Below are 21,639 nucleotides of genomic sequence, written 5' to 3'. Positions count from 1 at the left end.
CCTGCAAAGGCAGGTTTTATCAGTTAGCAGTATTAATGACTGCTTCCAATCAAGTGTTAATGGGTTATGGCTTTGGTATTTGGAAATGCAGAGCACATCTGGAAAGACACTTTCACCCTAAGAGATTAACAGATCCTCACAGTGCACCACCTGCCTCAGATCAGGCATCCGAGGAGAGTCAGGAGTTCCTCTCAGAAAGCTGTATTACTAAAGGATTCATCTTTCCAAGTACATGCTAATACCATGAAGGCCATTATAACCGTGTCATAATTTTCCTTGACTTACTACCCATCTCTTCAGGCAAAAGATAGGTTTTCTTCACAGAGAGAAATTTCTATGAAGTTTCTATCTCTGTGAAGTTTCAGATAGTTACTACTGCTTTCACACATACTTAATTTTTCAATCAAGACCTTCCTATCCTCTTTTCTTACAGACTTCTTCTGGCAACCCCTTTGCAGTTTTCACTCCTATTTCACTGCTGAAAAAAAAGGAAATAAACTGAAGCCACAGGAAAAAAAGTACTTTGAGGATGGTGTTTGTGTTATTGTGTAAGTGTAGAATTATGGAAATATTTAGGTTTCTTTCTTAATGCACACTTTAGGCAATTTTATAATTCCATACTAGCTCTTCTGTTCACACATGTGACAAGATTGACTGCAAAATCCATTTTGCAAGAGTTGACAAGGCAATGTTAGTACAACTTCCAAACAGATAATGCAGTCCCACAACTCAGGCAGTTGAACCTCGCAGTGAGGACCCCAGTTTCAAGATGTATTAGAGAGATCAAGCCCATCACTCTACCAGATATGCCCTTATATTTGGTAGAAAGGGAGAAGGAAGCAGAAATTATCAGACTACATACAGGCCGGCAGTGATCCTTTCTTTCCTTCACTCCTTTTCAAAAACTCTATAGCCTGTGGTTTTTGATGGGAGACTTTACCTGTGTGATAAATCATAGTTGGTAAAACAATTATTTCTCATTTAGCTCAAATCCCCTTTGGAGGTCTTTATCAGATAGTTCCACCTGCAGATCTACAGCAAGCAAGCGAAGGTAGCAAGACCAGTTCATGGACCTCCTGATAGAGTATGAACTGTGTCCAGTTTTGGGCCCCTCACTGCAAGAAAGACATTGAGGCCCTGGAACGTGTTCAAAGGAGGGCAACAAAGCTGGTGAGGGGTCTGGAACACAGGCCATATGAGGAGAGGCTGAAGGAGCTGGGAATGTTCAGCCTGGAGAAGAAGAGGCTCAGGGGAGACCTCATTGCTCTCTATAACTTCCTGAAGGGAGGCTGTAGTGAGCTGAGGGTCGGCCTCTTCTCTTGTGTCATTAGTGATAGGACCAGGGGGAATGGCTTCAAGCTACAGCAGAGGAGATTCAGGCTGGACATGAGGAAGTATTACTTTTCAGAAAGAGTGGTCAGGCACTGGAATGGACTGCCCAGGGAGGTGGTGGAGTCACCGAGCCTGGGGGTGTTCAAGGAAAGGCTGGATGTTGTGTTGAGGGACATGGTTTAGTGGGAGCTATTGGGAATAGGTGAACAGTTGGACTGGGTGATCTTTTAGGTCTTTTCCAACCTTGGTGATTATATGATTCTATGATTCTATGAAAATGCATATCCACTACGGACTGTGATTTTACAGTAACCTTGCTAGAATATTGCAAGACTACTCATTTTGGTGTGTGAAAATCCCTTTGGTGTTTTCCAGTTAATAAGGATGAAAGGGGAAGAAAAAAAAGAAAAAAAAGAGAGAGAGAATAGAACATGGGAAAAAATTATAGGGCTGCACAGGCAGCCTCTAAGGAACATGGACCGAACAACCTTTGAAGTACTCAATTCTAAAATGAGCTCATATGAGAATTTTTTGAAGCAATAAAAGTGAAGCCTCAGAAACAAGTGTAAGTTACAGCCTGAAGTGCTTTATCACAGCTCCATGAACCTTCTTCCATAAAAACCAGTTGTTTAAAAAGTTTTACTTTGAGAGAAATGTGAACTGATATGGGAGAAGAGGGAAGATCTTATAGTTTCCCAGAGGTGTGTTGATAAATAAGGCCTACACCTTATATCAAAATCATTCCAGGGGAACTGTCCTCTGCCAACTTGAAAGGAGACATTTGTGGATGTCTCATCCCTGCATGTGTTCCAGGCCAGGCTGGATGGGGCCCTGGGCAGCCTCATCTAGCGCCTGATTTAGTGGTTGGCAACCCTGTGCACAGCAGGAGGTTTTAAGTAGATGATTTTTGAAGTCCCTTCCAACCCAATCCATTCTATGATTTTCCACCTGGGGGAAGAAGGACAATTACCAGTGTACTATCTACTTTTGCAGAAAAACTCCTGCCACCTGGAGAGAAAGTATTTGATTTAACAACATGCCTATAGGTATGTAAAATCACACGCTACCTTTTACGTTCACTGCCTCCAAACATTATGCCTTGGCCAAGCATATGTCTCAGCTGTGCCACACAAAATACTATGCCTATGTACATGGCACCATGCAGAGCTGGACAGAGATACCCACGCATATGCTGGAAGAAGTGGCATTGCTCCTGTGCTAAACTGCCATGCCTTTCCCCACACACAAAACTCTGCCGAGGTGATGCGCTCCTTCCTACCTTACATCTGCTCACGCACATTAATTTGAGAAGTGCTGCACTGTATGACGTATACATAACAACTTGACCTCAAGCATCCTCAGCATCTCCATCTCAGTCTCTCCATAACCAGTGGAGAGAAATAGGCACATGAAAAAAATGCATTTGATGCAGACATCTATGTTGTGAAGAGAGGAATTGTGAGCTATAAGTGCCACTTTCTCTCTACTAGGTCTGAAAGATGCCTGGAGGATTACCTCGGATGCCACACAGATGCCTGTATGTGGTCAGAAAACCCCATTCCTCCATTCCTGAGTTACTGCAGGTGTCTGAGCTAGAGTAACACTAGCTGCCTGCTGGTACAGTGCCTTTAAACCTCTGGATGGCAATGTGCTGGAAAAAAAAGAAAAAAAAAAAAAAAGAAAAAAGGCATGACACTGTTGCAATTCATATTCTTAAAGAACAGATTAGATAGAAAGTTGGAAGTTAAGAAATTATTCAAGATCCATAACTTTTTTTTTTTTTTTTTTTTTTTTTTCAACCAGACCATGTTTTGCTGCTGCTGGAGTAGAAGGCTGGCTCCGATATCTGCACTTGCATTCTCTTGGCACTTCCAGCCTCCGGGACTGGCTAGAATTAGCAAGGGGAAATATCCTGCACCATCCAAGGGGAAAGGAATGCTTTGCAGAGCTCACAGTGACCTGCCCAATCAAGTAAGAGGAGCCCTCCAGCGGAGTGCGGGCAGATTTTCTTCCCGTGGGCAGGGCTGCAATGCGGGATCCCGGGGTGCCTACAGGGGCAATCCAGCACAGAGACTGCATGAACCACAGAAAACAAAGACTGCTTTCTCACCCTGCAGTTTTCCTGTCAGATAATTGCTGCAAAAGACATCACTCTAGATAGCAATAGAGCTTGTGATCTTTTGCTCTTAATTTACAGCAGGGAGAAGTTACTTTTAAGTATATTTAAAAGATAATGTCATCAATGTAACTCATACCGGGAAGTTGTAACAAATGTATAACAATTCCTATTTCTAGCCTTGTTGTTCGGCTGCCATGAGGGTTCTGCAGAACCTTCCACATTTGTCCCAGATTTTGTACTCTATACATGTCAAATTTGTTACGTGGCTTCAAAGTAACCTGCAGGAGCCCTGAAAGAAACACAGCCAGGCAGCTGGAGGAGAGAAATCATCCAGCTCTGAGACTCACTTGTTCAGAGCCAATTAGAGATCTGTCCTGATTTTACAAATGAGATAAGAAGCACTGATTTTAAAATTATACAAATGCTGAGCCATTTGTTTTAGAAGATTTAGCAAAATGAACCCTTTACATTTCATTCTTCAAGTTATGAAAGACGCCATCTGGGGAAGCTGTTATGGTAGGCTGACTTCATCCTCCAAGGTAACTTTGCTTCTTCTTTATTCTTAAACCCTGTAACACCCTGCAAGCCCCAAGGGCATCCCTGCAGCAGTCTTTGGAGAAAGAAAGACAGAGAGAGAAAGTTGTCCTTGGATTTATTTAGCAAGAAAGAGGCCAATACTGGGACAGGGAAAAAGGGCTTGCATAGAGTTGGAGCTCTCGTGGATTTGTAAAATCATCCGTGCACATGGAATATATTGAACCTTGAACCTCAACTAAGGTCAAGCAAGTTTAAGGCTTGATACAGATGTTTCACAGAACTCTGGTAAGTGAAGGTGAATGTTACTGTTAAGGCTGGAGAAAAAAAACAAGCTATAAAAATGGTTGGTTGATTGTTTATTTTTCTTTTCAGTCCATTGTCGAGTTTACTTTGTCCCCCTTAAGTCAGCACTGGTATTTCCTGCGTCTGGGTGATGACAGCGATCTCTTATACACCACATAAAACAGATTTAGAAGTCTGAAAGCCATTCCTGGCCTGCTTTCTCCCCGGAAATATATCCCTCCAAAACAAGGGAATATTTTCCTTCTTTAATGTATAAAAATACTGTTTGCCACCAGAAAAAAAGAAAAAAAAAGAAAAAAAAAAAAACCAACAAAACTATAAGCAAAGTGCCAATCCCTTCATACACAGTGAATGAGCTTTTGAACCACGATTTTTTAAAAATAAGTTTCAGAACAATCCAAAGAGAAGTCCCTCAAGGAAAATTCACATAATCACTTTTTTCTTTCTTTCTTTCTTTCTTCTTTCTTTCTTTCTTTCTTTCTTTCTTTCTTTCTTTCTTTCTTTCTTTCTTTCTTTCTTTCTCTCTTTCTCTCTTTCTCTCTTTCTCTCTTTCTCTCTTTCTCTCTTTCTTTCTTTCTTTCTTTCTTTCTTTTTAAGATACTATAATCACTTGCTTTTATCCAATTACTTTTCTTCCTCTGGCACAAACATGTTTGAAACATGGCTCTGCGAAGGGGCCGAGGCGTTCCAAGAGTTCAATGCCATGACAGAGTGTAGGCCAACATGGAAGAAATCACCTTTCCAAGCAAGTTCTGACTAATAGAGATAATGTCATTGGCTCTGAACCTGGAATGAGTCTCAGGATTTGGCAAATACAGGAGAAATTCAAGTTTGGAAATAATTTGGAAAAATTAAAAACTTTACCCTCAGTAAAATCATGCTGTAATAACAATAAGCACTTTTCAGTTGCAGAGAGCTCCCTTTAGGCATCGGGAAGGCATGCAGGTGGTATTATCTCTGTTCTACTGATAGGGGATATGAGCGGAGGTGAGAGATGGCATCAGTATCAGTACAAACTAAACAACAAACGATGAGCCACGAACTCTTGTAGTCACAGCAGATACCAATGAGAAAGGTTTCAAAGTTTAAAAAGAAAAAAAAAAGGGACAAGTTTACAGAAAGGACAATAGTATTGTTAGCACCTTTGTCTTCCCAAGCTAATAGCATGACTAAGGGGGTTGCAGGATGCAGGACAAGCACATCTGCTTCTGTAAATCAGCTTTAAGCTGGTCACTTGCTTTGTTTTCTCCACATTCCCAGTGAAGTCCCAAGAATCCTGGTTCCAGTTCCCCACTCAGCAATCACCAGTGCCCCAGTGCATCAAAGCACTCGATGGCATGCTAAAGTTTCAGCACACACAGGCACTCTCAACTCTCAATTATTCATGGGAGGTTTAACCAGATTCAGTGGATTAACTGTGATTCAGGCAAAGAAACACCATAGCCAGGAACAGTGGGAGCATGACCTGGGGTCCAGCATGGGCGGACGTTGCATGAGTGGACCAGAGCTGACTCCAGACAAGCCATGCTATTGTCTGCCTCATTGCATTTCCCAGAAACTCCAGGTTCCTACGAGATCTGAACAGGTAGGTGTATCAAAACACCAACTTAGAACTTTGCACAACATCAAAGTGACTCCTGTAGAAATCAGAGTATCAAGAAAACAACAGCCCCAAAACCAGAGTAACTTCACCACAGCCAGGCCTGCCTTGGTGTGGCCCATCACAAGTCAAGCAGACTTGATTCTCCCTGTGTGCAATCATTGCAGCATCCCTGCATCAGCACATAGCCAGCACAGAGGCATGAAGCTATAGGCCAGGAAATGAAGAGACATTGATTCCCACTGACTTTATCAAAATTGTCCACATGTTTATAAAGTTGAAGAAGCATAATGTAGCATTTTGCGTTACCAAAAGCAGCAGTCTCTTTTAAATTTAACTCTTCAAGTTTAAAATGAGAAAAATGATTAATCAGGAAAGGACCATTTGTGGAACAATCAGCAGAGAGAAACAAATTTAACCCCAGCTAAATATCTGCAAACAACACAGGCAGCTGCATTACACGGGAAAAGGATGAAAACAAGGACAAATTCTAGTGAAGATGAAGTATGTAGAGACATGTTTGAAGAATTTAGAAGGGCAGAACAAAGACAGACTGAGCTTGCTGGCACCCTGATCCTATGCACAGGATCTGGGAAGCATCAGGAAAGATGGAAAGAAAAAAACACACAGACTAAGGACAACTGTGGGAAACAGAACTGCTTATTATACTAATGCTGCAGTAATCCCAGGGTGGGTGGCAAGAGGGGAGCACAGGGAGTTGTACTGACAGTGATTGAGGACAGAAAAATTTCCTATAGGAGGACAAATTATGGCACGTAACTTAAGCAAAGACTGTCCATGTACTAATGCTATACAGGAAAACTATCAGCCATATCCATAACCGTGTCACTGGATCAAACAGCTAGCTGGATTCCAGCTGGATTGCAGAGCCAGCTGCAATATGATCTCCGCAATCGTGATGAGCAGCAATATTAGACTGGAGAAATGTGACCAAGCACTGGTGATGCATGATGCTGCCAATAAGAGCATCGTGAAGCAGAAGATGTTATCATTTGGCATTTATAGCAGATGACTCAGAGCAGTACCACCCACCTTTGGGCACTGGGGCAGAGAGAGGCATGGATCTGAATGCAACACAACACCACAGCTCCTTCATCTCATACCCTGAGGATGAACAGCCACTGTGGGTCACCCATAGCTCTGACTGAATATATAGGTTAAGTTTCAAAGACAAAGACACTTAGAAAATAGAGATAAGTACAACCAAACTGAAATGAAGAGCTTTTCATGTTTTAGTAGAATGACTGAATCCAGAAACCCTGCACTGTACCTGCAGAAACTAGATCAGAAAAGAAAAAAGTAGGAAATTATAAGTCAGAGAATGTACACTGATTCAAAAAAGCTGAGAGGAAAAAAATGCACAATGAAGAGGTCAAAAGCCATTAACACCAATGGAAGCAATACTACCATGATGTATCTGGGGCATATTCTAGGCTGACAAAAGTAAGTCTGAGACACTGCTGCATAATTAGCTACCAAATATAAACCCTCAGGGCACCAGCCATCCCCACTGTAAATTGAACCTGACACAAGAATGGACTCACAATCTCAGTGTTGCTCTCATTGCTGAAGATGTTAAGCAACAGGCATTTTAGCATTGTAAGAACTGGTTTCAGTTATTCTTAAACAAAAGCGGAGCAAGAGGGTGAAAACTAGTAAGCTGAAATGGAAAAACAATGTGACTTCCTGCTTTAGACATGGGGACTCAAGGCTAAATCCAAAGAAATCCAAAACCTCCAAGAAACACCCAAACACTAGTGGATAGAGTGTATAGCCATCGTTCCAGATTTGCTATGCATCAGCGATGAGATGCTTTTATTTGATTAGTCACCAGAATGCACGGGGGGACAGGGGTGTGCCTGGAAGTCAAAGCAGAAGGAAAGAAGGCAAAGGTATGATAAAGGCAAAGGTGAGACGCCAGCTTTAAAGCACCACAGGCATGAGGAGCAGCAGTGTCCACACCTGTTAATACCCAGAACATTGTACATGAAGTACAATACCCATGTGCTCTGTAGTAGCCGCTGCCCCTCTGCAGAAGAAACGTTTTTCTCATTACCTAGTCGTACATTCTGTACAGAAGAGGAGAGATGTATAACAGGTTTTCTGCGCCTTTGCAGAGCCAAGTGCGATACCATCATAAAACTACTGGGAAATGAATGGCAAACACTGCAATTGCTGCTCTCCTGTACATACTGCTCTACCTGTTTACACGTAGATTTACATACATTTGTTTACATGCTCCTGTCCAGCACTGTGGCCTGCAGCAGCCCATGGGTCTGAAGTTAGCTCCTTCCAGCAGCCAAGCACAGTGCAGGCAGGCTGCACCCTGCACTGTGCATTCAGCCTTTGCTCCTACGCTCCGTTCCCCTTTGAAGCCTTACAGCCCAAGCTGTGAAATTTCCATGTACACTAAGAAAACAACATTAGCAGAGGTACACAGCCGCACGTGTATATACAGCCTGCTAGAATGTCAGACAATATGCTGGCTTGACCTGCACATAGTAATAAAACATGCAGAACTATTTTGCAAAAACAAATTTAACTCCCCTTATCTCATTAGGAAAAATTTTCAATCATTTTCAGCATGGGCCAGCTGTAAAAATCATAATTAAACTAAAAGGTATCTGTTACATGCTTCAGAGCTGCAGTTGTGCAAACAGCGGCACCGCTGACTCCGACAAGCCCTGTTTGTGGGATGCCAGGGCCGCACCACACCAGAGCTCCTTCTGTGAGAGGCATTCAGCATGGGGCAAGTGGGCGATGGATTTACAGACTGCAGCCTCTTGGCACAGCTTTACACCAGCAAAGAATCCAATCTCCTCCATTCCACACCCTCTCCCCCAGTCCTGCAGGCGGGCTGGGGTAACTGTAGCGGGTAATTACCAGGTCTTGCTGCTGCATTACAGTGAGCAGCAATTCAGTAAATTAGCACGTGATATTAACCATTTGAAGAACAGAAGAATCAACCTCAAAGCGGCAAACAGCAAATTATTCCCAAGCAGGTGTCTCTGAGAGGATAAGTTGGGCAACCATTTCTCTATAGCTCACCTGTAAAACGCTGACTTCTTACACAGCATAAACACAGTTTAAGCAGATGGTATGCTCTTAAAAAGCAGAAAACCTATACTTCCATAAATCAATGTTGTTAGACATGAAGCCTTGCACTGACAGTCAGCAGAATTCAGCAGCATCTCCTTAAGATTTGGAGATAAATTACTACCATGCTGAGAGAACAGCCCAGGGCCCAACTCTCACTGATTGCACACAGAGGCACTCCTGGGAAAACCAGAGTTCTGGCAAGTCGGTAGGAAATAATCACCTATACCTGTGGTGCTGGGTTATTTGGAAAGCAGCATACTGCCACAGAAGCAACAGGACGGTTCCAAACGTCGCGCTGCTCACAGTGCCCCATAGCAGTGCATCCACCCGCTCACTTACACGGGCGCAGACCCAGCCCGCGTACGCGAGAGCGCGCGCCCTCCGCGCTGAGGCCGCGCTGAGCCAGGGAAGAGAACGGCAGCTCGCAGAGGCGCGCCCCCGCGGGCGGCTCCGGCTCTGTCCGCGCCTTCGCGCCCCGTGCCCGCGCCCGGCGCCAAGCGCGGGCTGGCAGCAGCCTCTGCTGGTGAGTGCGCGGCGAGCGGGAATCGTACGAACGGCAGCGGGATCTTGGCGGGGTACAGGCGGCCCGGGGAGAAAGCCCGGCGGAGAACCACACCGGTTTCCAATTTTCATCTCAAGGAACCTGCGAGAGGTAATGGGGAGCTGCGACGGGGAATGCCAAGCGGTAAGCGCGTGTTGCTGCAGCCACTTGGTAGGTGCAAAGACAACTAACCTCGACTTTCACTGGATAAACTACAACAAATTACATATTAATTTTTTTTACACGAATTACACAGCTGAGAGAAAAAGCCCTTCCCCAGAGGAAAGGAAGAAGCACTTGGATTGCTTGGTTGCAGAGCACGGAGCAGGAGCCCGTGCAAATCTGCTGGAGAGGAACCCGGTCCTCAGCACCAACACACTGCTGCCTTGATTTGCTGGAAACAGTTGCTGAGTGAAGATCATTTTCCAACTGATGTGATTCACACAAACAATTTTAGACTTTGCTACCCACCGTGCTTAGTTTTTCACAAGAGTATTTTCCCAACCCTTTGGAAACACAGGAAGGACAAGTGCCTTGGAGTAGAGGCCCCATGCAGCAGCAGGAACAGCAGTGATCTGCTTCAATGCCAGGCTGATTGACTGCCAGGCTTTTCCTCCCTCTGGCACAGCAGAACCACCCAACCCAAAGTATTTATACCATCAGAAATCACCACCAGTCTGCAACCAGGTGAAACGAACACTATAAAAAAAAAAAAAGCATACCATCATCTTGAAAGAAAATTTGTTCTAATAGGCAAAAATATCATGTAAAAAGTGGTAGTGGGTCACAGATAGTGCAGCAACACCTGCAGCCGCAAAAGAACCCGTCTTTTGAACAGAAACCATCCTCACTGACTTACAGGGTCACTGAATGAGCATTTTCAATTTGCTTTGCAATTAAAGCCATTGCTATTTTGGAATATGCTGCTCTCAATAAGAGCCCCTACCTTATGGCAGGTCCCAGGGGAGACAGAGAGCATTGCTGGTGGGAAGTAGCACCCTCCTGTGCTTTCACCCCTCTTCCAAATCCCTGTGTCACTTTTCTCTCTCCACCTACCTCAGCTCCCGCCGCCGAAGATGTCCGGAAACCTGCAGATAGCCCTCTTGCTCTGATATGTGATGTTTCCTGTTAGAAACACCAGAGAACCCTGTTTACATGTCGTTTTGATGACTCTGAACTTGGGGGATTTCCTTACATGCATGCCACTGCTCGTGCTCATGCAGGGTGCCCAGGCAGACTTTCTGCTGAGAACATTCCCTGCTGGGAGTCACAACAGCCTTTCTTCATAGAGACATGGTACAAAGATGCTTTTCTCACAGGTAACAGTGATACAGTGAGAGGTAATGTCCTTAAGTAGCACTAGAGGAGGTTCATGTTGGATATTAAGAAAAAAATTCTTGTCAGAAAGAGTGGCGATGCATTGCCACAGGCTGCCCAGGGAGGTGATCGACTCACCGTCCCTGGAGGTGTTCAAGAACCATGGAGATGTGGCACTGAGGGACAAAGTTAGTGGGCATGGTGGAGATGGGTTACAGTTGGACTAAGGTGAGGTCTTTTCCAACCCTAAGGATTCTATGAAAACACCATATCCACAGTGGCTGGGCCAAGCAGGCTTCTCATTTTCCAAGTTTTGAAACAAAATGAAAGCAAAGAGTTTGGACAGAAAGCCCTGTAACTGTTGGTTGTTCCTTTTATTTGTTTTTTCAACATAGAAGGGGGGTTGGTCACCTGAGTTTCTCAACTGGTGGCAGATGTGTAGATGGATTTTCGTCAGCATAGAACAAACCCTCAAGTGGGTACCTCATGGAAAATCTGAAGTGCGTTTAAATTGAGCTGTATTGTCAATCAGACTATACACAAATAAAATGTAATAGTCAAAGAAATTTTTCTACTTAGCCACCACACCCATAAGGACTTGTTGAGCTTTCCTAAATTTCTTTGACCTTTAACTATTGCTCCAAGCACTCACTCCCTTTGTATTTACAGCTTCAGAGCCTAACAAGGAGTTTGGTGGTACAAAGGAGAGGCTTCGCAGGCACCTTGGTACAGGCTGGGTGCCACCTACAATTTGTTTTTCAGGGATAATTTACCCACTTTATACACTCTTGCATCTACCATTCCTTACACTGTTGGTATTTGAAAATCATGAATAAAAGGAAGCATGAAAGCAGAAGTGGGGAGAAAGAGAAAGGGTGTCCCTTTTTGGTGTGAGACACTGACACACTACAGTCTCTACATCTTTTTTTCTGCAAAATTCTACATGGAATTCCTCTTTAAGCCAATGCACAGTTTTACAAAGATGAGCAGTAGGGCATTTGTGGACAGTTTATGAGGAAAATAAACATAGGAAGCACATATACACTCTTTGACAGAATGTGAATAAGGTATTATTCATCAACTGTGTGTTAGATCAGATACATAAACAGGGTAAAGAGAGGAAAGTAATTTCTTTGTGTTTTGGTAGCACTTTACACTCGCAGCTATAATTTAAAATGCACTAAAAATCCTAACTTCACTAAACTTGTATTAAGATTTAGGTTTACTCTAAAAGTTTAACAGTTTCCAGCAGGGATTGGTTGAACCTGCAGAGGCTGACTTCATATTGTATTTCAAAAAGCCTTCACAAAACTACAAGGCTTTGAGAGAAAAGCGGATCCCACCCTATGGCCATGAGGCCCAGCTCTAACTTGCCTCCTTGCCAGTATACTGAAAATTTAAGGGTGAGTTGGGCAAAAGGGAATATGCCAAGACACTCCTACATATAAATTCTTAGTAAACAAACTATTGGGAGGTTGCTGACATGGGAAACAAACAGAACATCAGGAATTGTACTGTGCCAAGGAAGCATCTTCTACATCTCGCATAAAATGGTTTTGCATGGACAGTACACATTGTAAGCACAATGTGATCACATTCGATTAACAAAAAAAGCTTTTCATTTTTCATTTTTACATTTGAAGCCAAAACAAGCAATCTATGTTTCCCATTTACATCCTACACTCCCTAGGCACTTTTGGACACTCTCAGGACAGTTACCATGCCTACTTTCTGCAGAGGGCTCAGTACATGAGTCATGTGGCAATCAGTTCCCATTACGTAAATCAAATTTAAATGCTACCTCAGACAGAGTATTCCAGTCACTGACTGCATGTGATTAATTGTTCAACTCTGGATAGAAAGTGAAAGCTGTGTTAGCAACAAGTTAGTCTGGCCTTCAGTGTTTGAGGTGAGAGGAAAAATCTTTACGATTTACTGTTAAGCCTCAGGTAAGATTTTTTGGTTTTTTGATTGTCATTGTCAGTTTGCATCTGCAAGGTACACTAGCAGTTTCTGTAGGTTCTGCATGTACAGAAATCATGAAGCAGTAAGCTATGGTAAGGAAATGACAGACCCAGCTTAAAAAATCACCTTCCTTCAGTGACAAGGAATGCCAGACTAAGATATTTCAAGGCACCCTAGGAAGATCTCTCATTCATTTGTGAATGGGCACATACAGATAAATCAAGAAGCCATTTTTAAAAATGTTGTTTTAAATACTTCTAGAATCTGTCTAAACTCTCCTGCACAATTTCTCAGCTTTTATTAATTGATTTGGGAGAAAATATGTTTACTCTAATTTCTATGATTTTCTGTGTCAACTGAAAGGATCTTAAAGTTACTCTCTTAACAATGTGGGATTTTGCAATCTTTTTTTTCCACCCCCAATCATGAAGAGGTAGATTTTTCATCTAAATTTGGTTACAGAAATAGACAAACTCCAACTTCTGGCAAGAGAGGTAACCAAATTACCAATTCAACTCTTCCAGCAGCAAAAGTCATCAGCATCGGTCATGAGGCTCAATTAAATGGATCACACAAAACTAATAGCCTTAAATCCTGTTACACTTGAATCTGACAGAATTCTTTCAGATTCTAGTGGGTCCAACAGTAGTCAGTGACCTTGACAGAGGTCCAGCCTGGAGCTCTATAATGCCTGTGGTAACTGCTTTCCCAAGGACATACCTTATCTTCATATGCTCATACCCAATCATAAATGTATTTTCCTCATGCTTTAGAGGACATTCCTGAGCTGATTTGCAGACAGTGCTGCCAGAAGAGATGGACAAGCCACTGAGGGACTCCACAGCAGCCTTCTAATAATGCCTGCCTTCACAGGGGCTGACCTCTGTTCACCTTGTTAAAAGCAGTAAGTAGTAAGTAATAGATCTTGTCAAAGGTTACTCTGTAGAATAACCTCTGGAGATATTAGATAGAGGTGTCCAGAGAAATACCACAAAAAGGTGCTGACAAGGAAACCAAGGGGATTATGATTAGGAAGTGTGAATAAGCTAAGGTTTCAAACATACTCAGATTTTGGTTAGAAATGCTGGCGTACAGGAAGGAAATGTTCTACATACCATCAAGCCACCAAAAAGCACACTCAAAAAGACATGTTAAAGAGCCATCACATGGACATTAAATACTTCACTTGATTCAAGAAAAGCTGCAAGAAATGCAGTTCCACACTTACAAATAAGTAAGAATTTCTTCTCCAAAAGACTTGACACCTCATGATAAAAATTAATAAACTAATTTACAGAACAATAAACAAAGTATACCTACAAAATGTAAATTGCTTGGTCATTGCCATTTTAATCCATTTTGGAATATTCAAATAAATCTAACCTTTTACCAGAATTTCCACCAGATGCTAATTCCCAATAATAGGTTTCCACTTAAGACACCCACATTTCCTCTAAAGAAGAAGTTAAAATAGAAGACCCTAAAAACCTAAGACAGCAGCATAACCAAGAAAATTATTCACAGAGCTCCTATTCCTTCCCATCCACAGGGCACTGACCTTATCTTTGGCATCTGCTGCTGGCTTTAACTCAGGAAGGGATGGGGCTACAGAAAATGTGCAGCCCAACCACCTCTTCTGCACAGACAGGAGGAAATCCCCTCCATGCTTAATCTGGGGGTTGGGAAGAAAGAAGAGGTTCTCTCAGTACCTGGCACCCTAGAGGCCATCTCAAACATGCCGTGCTTAGAGCAGAGGTGGTCTGCAGGTGGACAAGGAAGAAGCATTTCATTGGGCACAAAAGGATCATCCTTTTTACCTCATGATATGTAGTGTGCCAAACCCATTCTTCATCACAAGGCATACTCACTACATTTAAGCTATCTGAAACCAACTTAGAAAATTCAAATCTGAAAACAAGAATCTATTTTCATGACTTGTTTCATAAGACAGTCATTGTTGTATCTCTTACTCTCCTCGTTATAAATTAATTTGGCATTAATTACAATGCTCAAAATATTTCTCCTCAGCTTATTCTGGCCCTAAAAACTTTCAGTCTGCTGAAAAGCATTTGGCTGACAGCACATGGACTAAAGCTGAACAGAAAAGTGGAAGATTGACAGCCTAGAAATAGGCTGCCCTTATAATTTGGGATACTAGCCTTTCAGCAAGATTAAAAAGAACATATAGAACAATGCAAAAGAGGAAAAACAGGACACAGCAACCCAACTGCTACAGAGGGAGAAACACTTTCATAGTGTTCCAGTGTGTATCCTGCAAGCCTCACTCAATTTAGATAATCCTGTAAGAGGCTCAAGTGTATGGCCACACTACTGCAGTAAAACGAAATGTCTGGAACCCCTAAATTTTTGGATGTTATTAAGTTCATTGACTCATCTGGGATTCATTGACTTCAAGTGCTTACATTAAAAAAAAAAAACACATACATTTACTTTTCACAAAACCTAAATGACTACATGTAACTGCATTCATTACTCCTAAAGCTGTTCAATTTACATTAGGGAATGTAAAGTCATCCTCAATGGCATTAAAGATGATTTTCAATTGTACAAAATAGGCGTCTGTATCCTTATTTTCCATAACTTAACTGAAGCCAGAAATGTTTTCCTTCGAAGCAGCATTTTTCCATCTTTAAAGGTCCGTGCAGGATATCAGCTTGATGCTTGTTGTACTAAAGGACTCCTTGAAAAGCTTCACAATCAGAGCACATACTTTCTTCTGCTTTGTTGAAGAGATGGAGAGTACCTCAGTCTCCAACGAATAAAGCTTTTTTCCCAAGAACTTGCTAGGAGTTAGAATTAACGAGGAATTAAGTTTCATCTCAGCAGTCCTACTCAACTTTAGAGAAAAAGGACCCAATGCCACCAGTCCCCGAGTGCCCTCAACGCCCACTGACTTCAATGGAGGTTGAGGAAGGTCCTCATTTGATTTGACACAGCACCTTGCTGAATCAGTTGCAAGCCCCTTTCCCCCCTTCGAGCTAAGAATTTTTTCCACTCCCCATTTGATTTTTAGTTTGCTTCGACTAGAGATCAAATTAATGTAGATGTTTTGATGCCAACACCGTCCCTGTCAAATTATGTAGTGACTTCTCCTGCTAAAACTTGTTTGTTTTCACACCATCATCGTTGATGATCTCAGCACAGCAGCGCTCCGAGAATAATGGTTTAGTCAAATGCAAAGCCAGCAGAAGGAACATAAAACAATGTCTGCTTATATAGGCCCTACATAAATAGTGCTTTTTAAAAATGTTTGGCAATTAAATAATAGTTGTGGTTTTGTTTCATTTTTTTATAAATTAACCTCTGGATTGTTAAGGGTGCAGAGAACCTTTCCACCCCAGAGCCAGTTGCAAGGCCAGAAACTTTTTACTGCATCCTCCTACAAAGGTGACATGCAGACGCTGCCTGGCTCATGCCCTTATCAAATGAGGGTGGGCCATACCCCACCTGCACAGCTTCAGTGGGGTCAATGGAGCAGTATTGATTTCAGAAGTTTCAGAGCTGACCCCATATATCCTGGGTCACATTAAGAAAATTGAAAGCAAGTGTATACCGTTAGGGCTTGAGGTGGGGGGGTTGTGCACTCAATGCTGCCTATTTACCACTTTTTACCGTGGTTTTCTTGGTCAAAATTTCCACTTGATGGATCTTTTAAGAAATCAGTATGGCTCAGGCAGCAAAAAGATTTTTCACAATTGTGGAAAGACTTTGTCTGCTCTTGCTTGCAGGCTGCGAACAGTGCCGGATGCTGAAGTGTCCTGTGCCTTATTACCAACATTACTGAAACTATGGGACTTGTCTGTCTTTCCATTTCTTCCCTCCCCTGCCTTTTCCCCCCTCACACCCTCCCACTCTCCTTTTTTTAAAAGAAAAAGGAAAAAAAACACAAAATCCCACAGGCTGAGGTGTTCCTCGCAATTGACAACAGCACAAATAAGAGAGAAAAGGCCCATCAGCAGTGGAATTCAGCAGTGCCACGTCTCACTGGAAATCTTGGTAGGCTTTTCCTCTGTGCTATGCAAGCCCAAGGCCGGAGCGGTGACTGTCACAGGCAGCGAGACGCAGACAGATAGATGATGGAGAGTGCAGACTGCGCACCCACACATAAAGCTCGTGAGAGGAAGGAGAGCGCACGGAAGGAATATTAATTGAGCACAAAATAAGAATTCTCAATATCCCCCCCTGCCCCCTGAAAAGTGGCCGCAAGACAAGGAGAGCTGCAAGCACGTTCATCCTGGGGAAAGAGCCGCCTGTAACGCATCAGACCGCTGCTTTGCTGCTGGGATTTGCACAGCGCCGGCCAATGGGCTGCATGCAGAATAGATCCCAGGAATCTACGTTTCTTCTCAATGAGTGATACAACTGTCTGTAATTCCGCGTTAAAAGAGCTGCTGCAGGTTTGTTTTGGGGTAAGTGGAGAATTAGGTTCTGCTGCGATCATTTTTTTAACCCACAAAGATCTGATTCTTCTCACCCAGCCAAACTCTTTTGATCTTCTCCACTGGTCTAGAGAAACTTGTCTTTCAAATACATCAAAACAGTTAAATTACTGCTTTCTCTCACTTCTTGTGTCAAACCAGCAATTACTCAAATTTTATCCATTTCTATGCTTGAGCCCATACACCACTTTATTTGCACTGAGGAGTAAAAGGGCATTACAAGGATTTTAGAAAGTCTGTAAGTTCCTACATCATTCAATTTTTTCCCTCACAGCCTTTTTTAAAACCTTTCCATTGCACGGCCAATAAAAAAACCCGTACACTGACCTCATTTAACAACAAGTGTAAGATAATATTAAAGTGCTACACAGACACACTTAAGGATATAGAAGTGAGAAAAGAAGGAAAGTTCCTTGTTTTTAATTACAAAATCTATTCTTTTCACTTATTGTGATACTATCTTGGAAATGAAGGAAAGTTGTACAGACACAGATCTTGTCAACCTTAAAAAAAAGTGCACCAATTATCACCAGCAAGAGGAGTTGTTTTGCTTGTAGTCGCTGTTTTCCAAGTCACAAAAAAGTAAGGTGCTGTGATGGTTGAGATGCTCACAAAATCTTAAAAAAAAAAAAAATTCTTCATCCTAAAACATTCACTCAGAAATGAAGTTAAATAGCAGGTAGTAAAAGGTAGTCCTGAACAAAGCAATTGATGGTGTTTTCCGTACCCCATTGCTCAGCTTTCAGTTTTTTCAGGTTAACATCTACTTCCATTCCAAGAACAAAATTTTCCTATGAGTGAGGCATTTTGGGGTGCGCACATTCCACGTGCTTTGCCATCACACACTCAGGTCACCTTTGGTGTTCCTGCTGGGCTCCTAAAAGTGGAAAACTCATTCACTGATCTGACCAAAACTAGAAGCAGGCCAAGCTTAAACCCACCGGCCAAAATCAGTTGAGAGCTTTGTGGCAGGGTTTACTATTCACAACCTGGAGCTCCTCAACTAGCAGCTAACAATTGCTATTAAATACAAAGATTTTTTAAGTTAAGTAAGAGATATATTTGGACTGGAAATACACCAGTTCACACAACACTGAGATACTGGCAGTTGGTTTGCAGTATCAGTGCACAATAGAGTGACCTGGTAAGACCATCACCTGTATCTTAGAGGGCTTCTTTCTAAGGCCAAGTGGTACTGGGGAACTGGTTCATGGGCAATCACCATACCAACTCAGCACTCCAGAACTGAAAGATTTAAAGCACAATAAATGACAAAAAATACACAGAGTGCGATGTGAAAACATCGCCTTCAATGCTTACTGGTGTTGTAAGCTCCATGCAACACATTCTAATCCCAATCTCAAATTGCATTTGTTGTGCTGCAGAGCCCCCTGTGTTGAGCATACATGCTAAATAATGTTACCTACATTTAGATAACTCATATCTTAAATATGGAAATCACTGGTCCTGGGGAAATTCTCACCTTTGGCAAAGTAGCTTCTCGGTACTTGTGAACAGCTCAAAAAAGATGGCTCTGAACAACGCTGTGTTACATGCAGCAAGTAACTGAAGGCATAAGGCCACAAAGGAAAAGGGTAAAGAAGTCATTTCTCCCTCTAAACAAGAAAAAAAAAAATGCCCTAATTGAATACATTTCTCCAATAGTTATTGTATTAGATGTAGGGAGTGAGCTCAACTGGTTTAAGCTCAGCAATCTTGGACAGAAAACTCCAAAGGACACAAATACGCTGAGACTGTGAGCGAGCCCTCCAAACATGCATGGGGCTGTTCAGGGAAGGAGACACCCAAAGACAGAGCCTTTGGTGAGAAGCTGAGAGGGGGGCATGTGAAGAAAACCCTCTGAGAAAACACTGCAAATGAAAAGAAAGCAATAGAAACCATTTGTAGAGTTTATGGGGGCAGAAAGCTGAGGGTGAGACCAAACGATGCCCAGATCCTGAGTTATTATCAGAGCTCTCGGAACCCTAGTAAGTAACGAAAGCATTCAAAGCCAAAGAAAAGCTGCACTGACTCCCAGTTCTGGCAAAGGCAGCAGAGGATTTGTAGTATTTTCCCCCAATTAAATTGTCTTCTAAAGACGTTGCCCTTTCCATCACCCACGGAGTGCAGCACTATGGCTGAACCCTGTACCTTCACATTCGCTTACAGGGAACAGTGTCATGATGGTGACACCAACTGCCTCAAAAGATGGATTAAAAAAGCAGGACACCTACACAAACAGCGCTAATTGCAAAGTTCAGAGGCATCTATTTGGAAGCTGTACGACTGACTTCTGGAACAAATTCTCGAAAAAGGGGGGATGGAAACAAGAACCAAAAGCAAAACATCTTTTAAGCTAAGGAAATTGTAGTAAGCTTTCAGTGTTTTACTTCGAAAATCCTACAGCCTTCAGCAAAATCCTTGGAAAATCTCCCTGTGTTTATAAAATAGCATTTGATATCACCATCTAGAAACCTACAAAGCAGTGCAAGCAACCCTTCTGAAACTCTCGAAAGCCAAATAACAGCTGCATTTCCCATGTCGCAGCTAATAAAAAAAAATGCTGACTCTCCCCAGTTTTAATTACAGAGTAAAATAATACATGAATGTAATATAGTAGGCACAGTATTATTTGAAAGTACCAGGGTTGCCCCTTCAACCTGAGGCACAACGAGAGCAAACAGCGCGCGGAGCAGCAGAACAGCTCCTGGATGCAACAGGGCGCAACAGCTTTCTGCTCCAACAAGTCCTTTTGTTGCATCCCTGCCATAATTGCCGTGTGTACGTTATGTGTGCTTGTTATGTGTACCTGAGATGATTTGAATTGCTTCTTTGAGTACTACAACAACAACAACAACAAGTATTTCCGTAACAGCACTCTGTTTTCACGTGTCAAGTCTACAAAAGCTGATTTCGGCATTTACTCCTGCAGTATGGCTCACGTTCAAATGCGGCACGGTAAGATACTGTCTGAGATCATTGTTTTGTCTGTATCAAAGAATACTGCGCCATCAAAATTTCAACTTAACGCAGTAAAGCAATTTTTAACAAGAGGAAAAGTGTTCTCATAGTTCTTACTTTGAACTGTTGCATTAATTTGGTGATCAACTTTAAGCATTTTTCGAGGCAAAAGACCCCAAAACAGAGAGGTATTTGAAGGTATTTGAGAGGTATTTATAGATAAACCCTAGAGCACTGTTTATCTAAAAATCATCTTTTTGGGGGGATGAACAGTGATATGGAGGGGGCAAAACAACAGGAATCACTGTGAGGTGGTGCAAAAGTGGCAGCAACACACTGGGCTCCCTGATCAGCCCTGGCATTGAGTGCCCACGACTGACTGAAACTCTAAGCGTTGCAAATATTTCCACTAGGACTCATGTGTGTTCAGTGCAGTGAGAGTGCAGTGCATGAAATACTAAGCCAAATAAGCTCTCTTAATTATATAGATATGTCTACTTATTAAATTGGTTAATATGGGATGCCAGCACCAAAACAGAAGAACTGCTTGGATGTTCGAAGCAGAACTGCCAGACCTGTTGCTTCACACATGCATCTGTGATTCAAGCAGCTGCATCTACCGAACATGGCTCTCTTGTAACAAGTTGCAAGAAAAATCCGTATTTGTGGGCCCTGAGAAAATGTACTGCTTAGCTCCAAGTACAAATCACACCATCCTTACTAATTAAAAAGTTGAAATGGTTTTCTTTTTTTTACTGGAAAATCCTGTCCAGAAATATTTTTCTTTAAAGATGGCTAATAGGATATAAGGAAAGGACTAAGTCCTGAAAGCAACAGGTTCATAGAAAATCCCAAAAGTTAGCTAACAGCAAAAATTAGAGACAAGGAATGACTAAGACTGGGGGGAATGTCTTTGATTAAATGAAGCACTTTAGAAGCAACAACACCCATTTCAGGAGCTCCTCTAATACTGAAGACCCTGCTGCCTTGGTTGGGGTCTCAGGTTTTTACAGAGCAGGCGAGTTGCTGAGTCTCAAATCATTCTGTGATTCTCACTGATGGCAGGGAAGGCTCTGCCCTCACAAAGCCAGAAGTTTCAGTACTTACAGTTACCTTCTGAAGGCAATCTGAGATTTCCTCTGCTTTATCAACTCCAGAATGAACTCCCGCTCTGCCAGAAGTAATCTCTTACAGAAGACCCCTCCGAAGTGCCCGGGGTAAATGTGAGCGGTTGCAGCATATTTGAGATTCTCAAAGTGAGGAAGTGAAGATCAAATTAAAAAGCACGTACTGCTCTTTACCTGTCATTCTGATAAATGGTATTATAAATACATATAAAATGGCAAGCACAATCTCGCTCCTCTTTTTCCTGTTCATCCACATA

The 21,639-nt window shown here is 42.4% G+C and overlaps 1 protein-coding gene and 1 long non-coding RNA gene across 2 annotated transcripts in view; one reads left to right on the top strand and one right to left on the bottom strand.

The window, feature by feature from the left end:
• The window catches only part of CREB5 (cAMP responsive element binding protein 5), a 244,611-nt gene that overhangs the window by 220,181 nt on the left and 2,791 nt on the right, over nucleotides 1-21,639 (bottom strand). The gene's annotated exons all lie outside the window — the stretch shown is intronic.
• LOC128086154 (uncharacterized) lies at nucleotides 9,591-10,514 on the top strand. Its single transcript, XR_008209263.1, has 2 exons — nucleotides 9,591-9,723; nucleotides 9,809-10,514. It is a non-coding gene; the product is annotated as an uncharacterized LOC128086154 (long non-coding RNA).

Source organism: Tympanuchus pallidicinctus, unplaced genomic scaffold (assembly GCF_026119805.1).
Source record: "Tympanuchus pallidicinctus isolate F22 unplaced genomic scaffold, pur_lepc_1.0 scaffold3, whole genome shotgun sequence".
NCBI classification, from domain to species: domain Eukaryota; kingdom Metazoa; phylum Chordata; class Aves; order Galliformes; family Phasianidae; genus Tympanuchus; species Tympanuchus pallidicinctus.
This window is presented reverse-complemented; position numbering and strand designations above follow the sequence as displayed.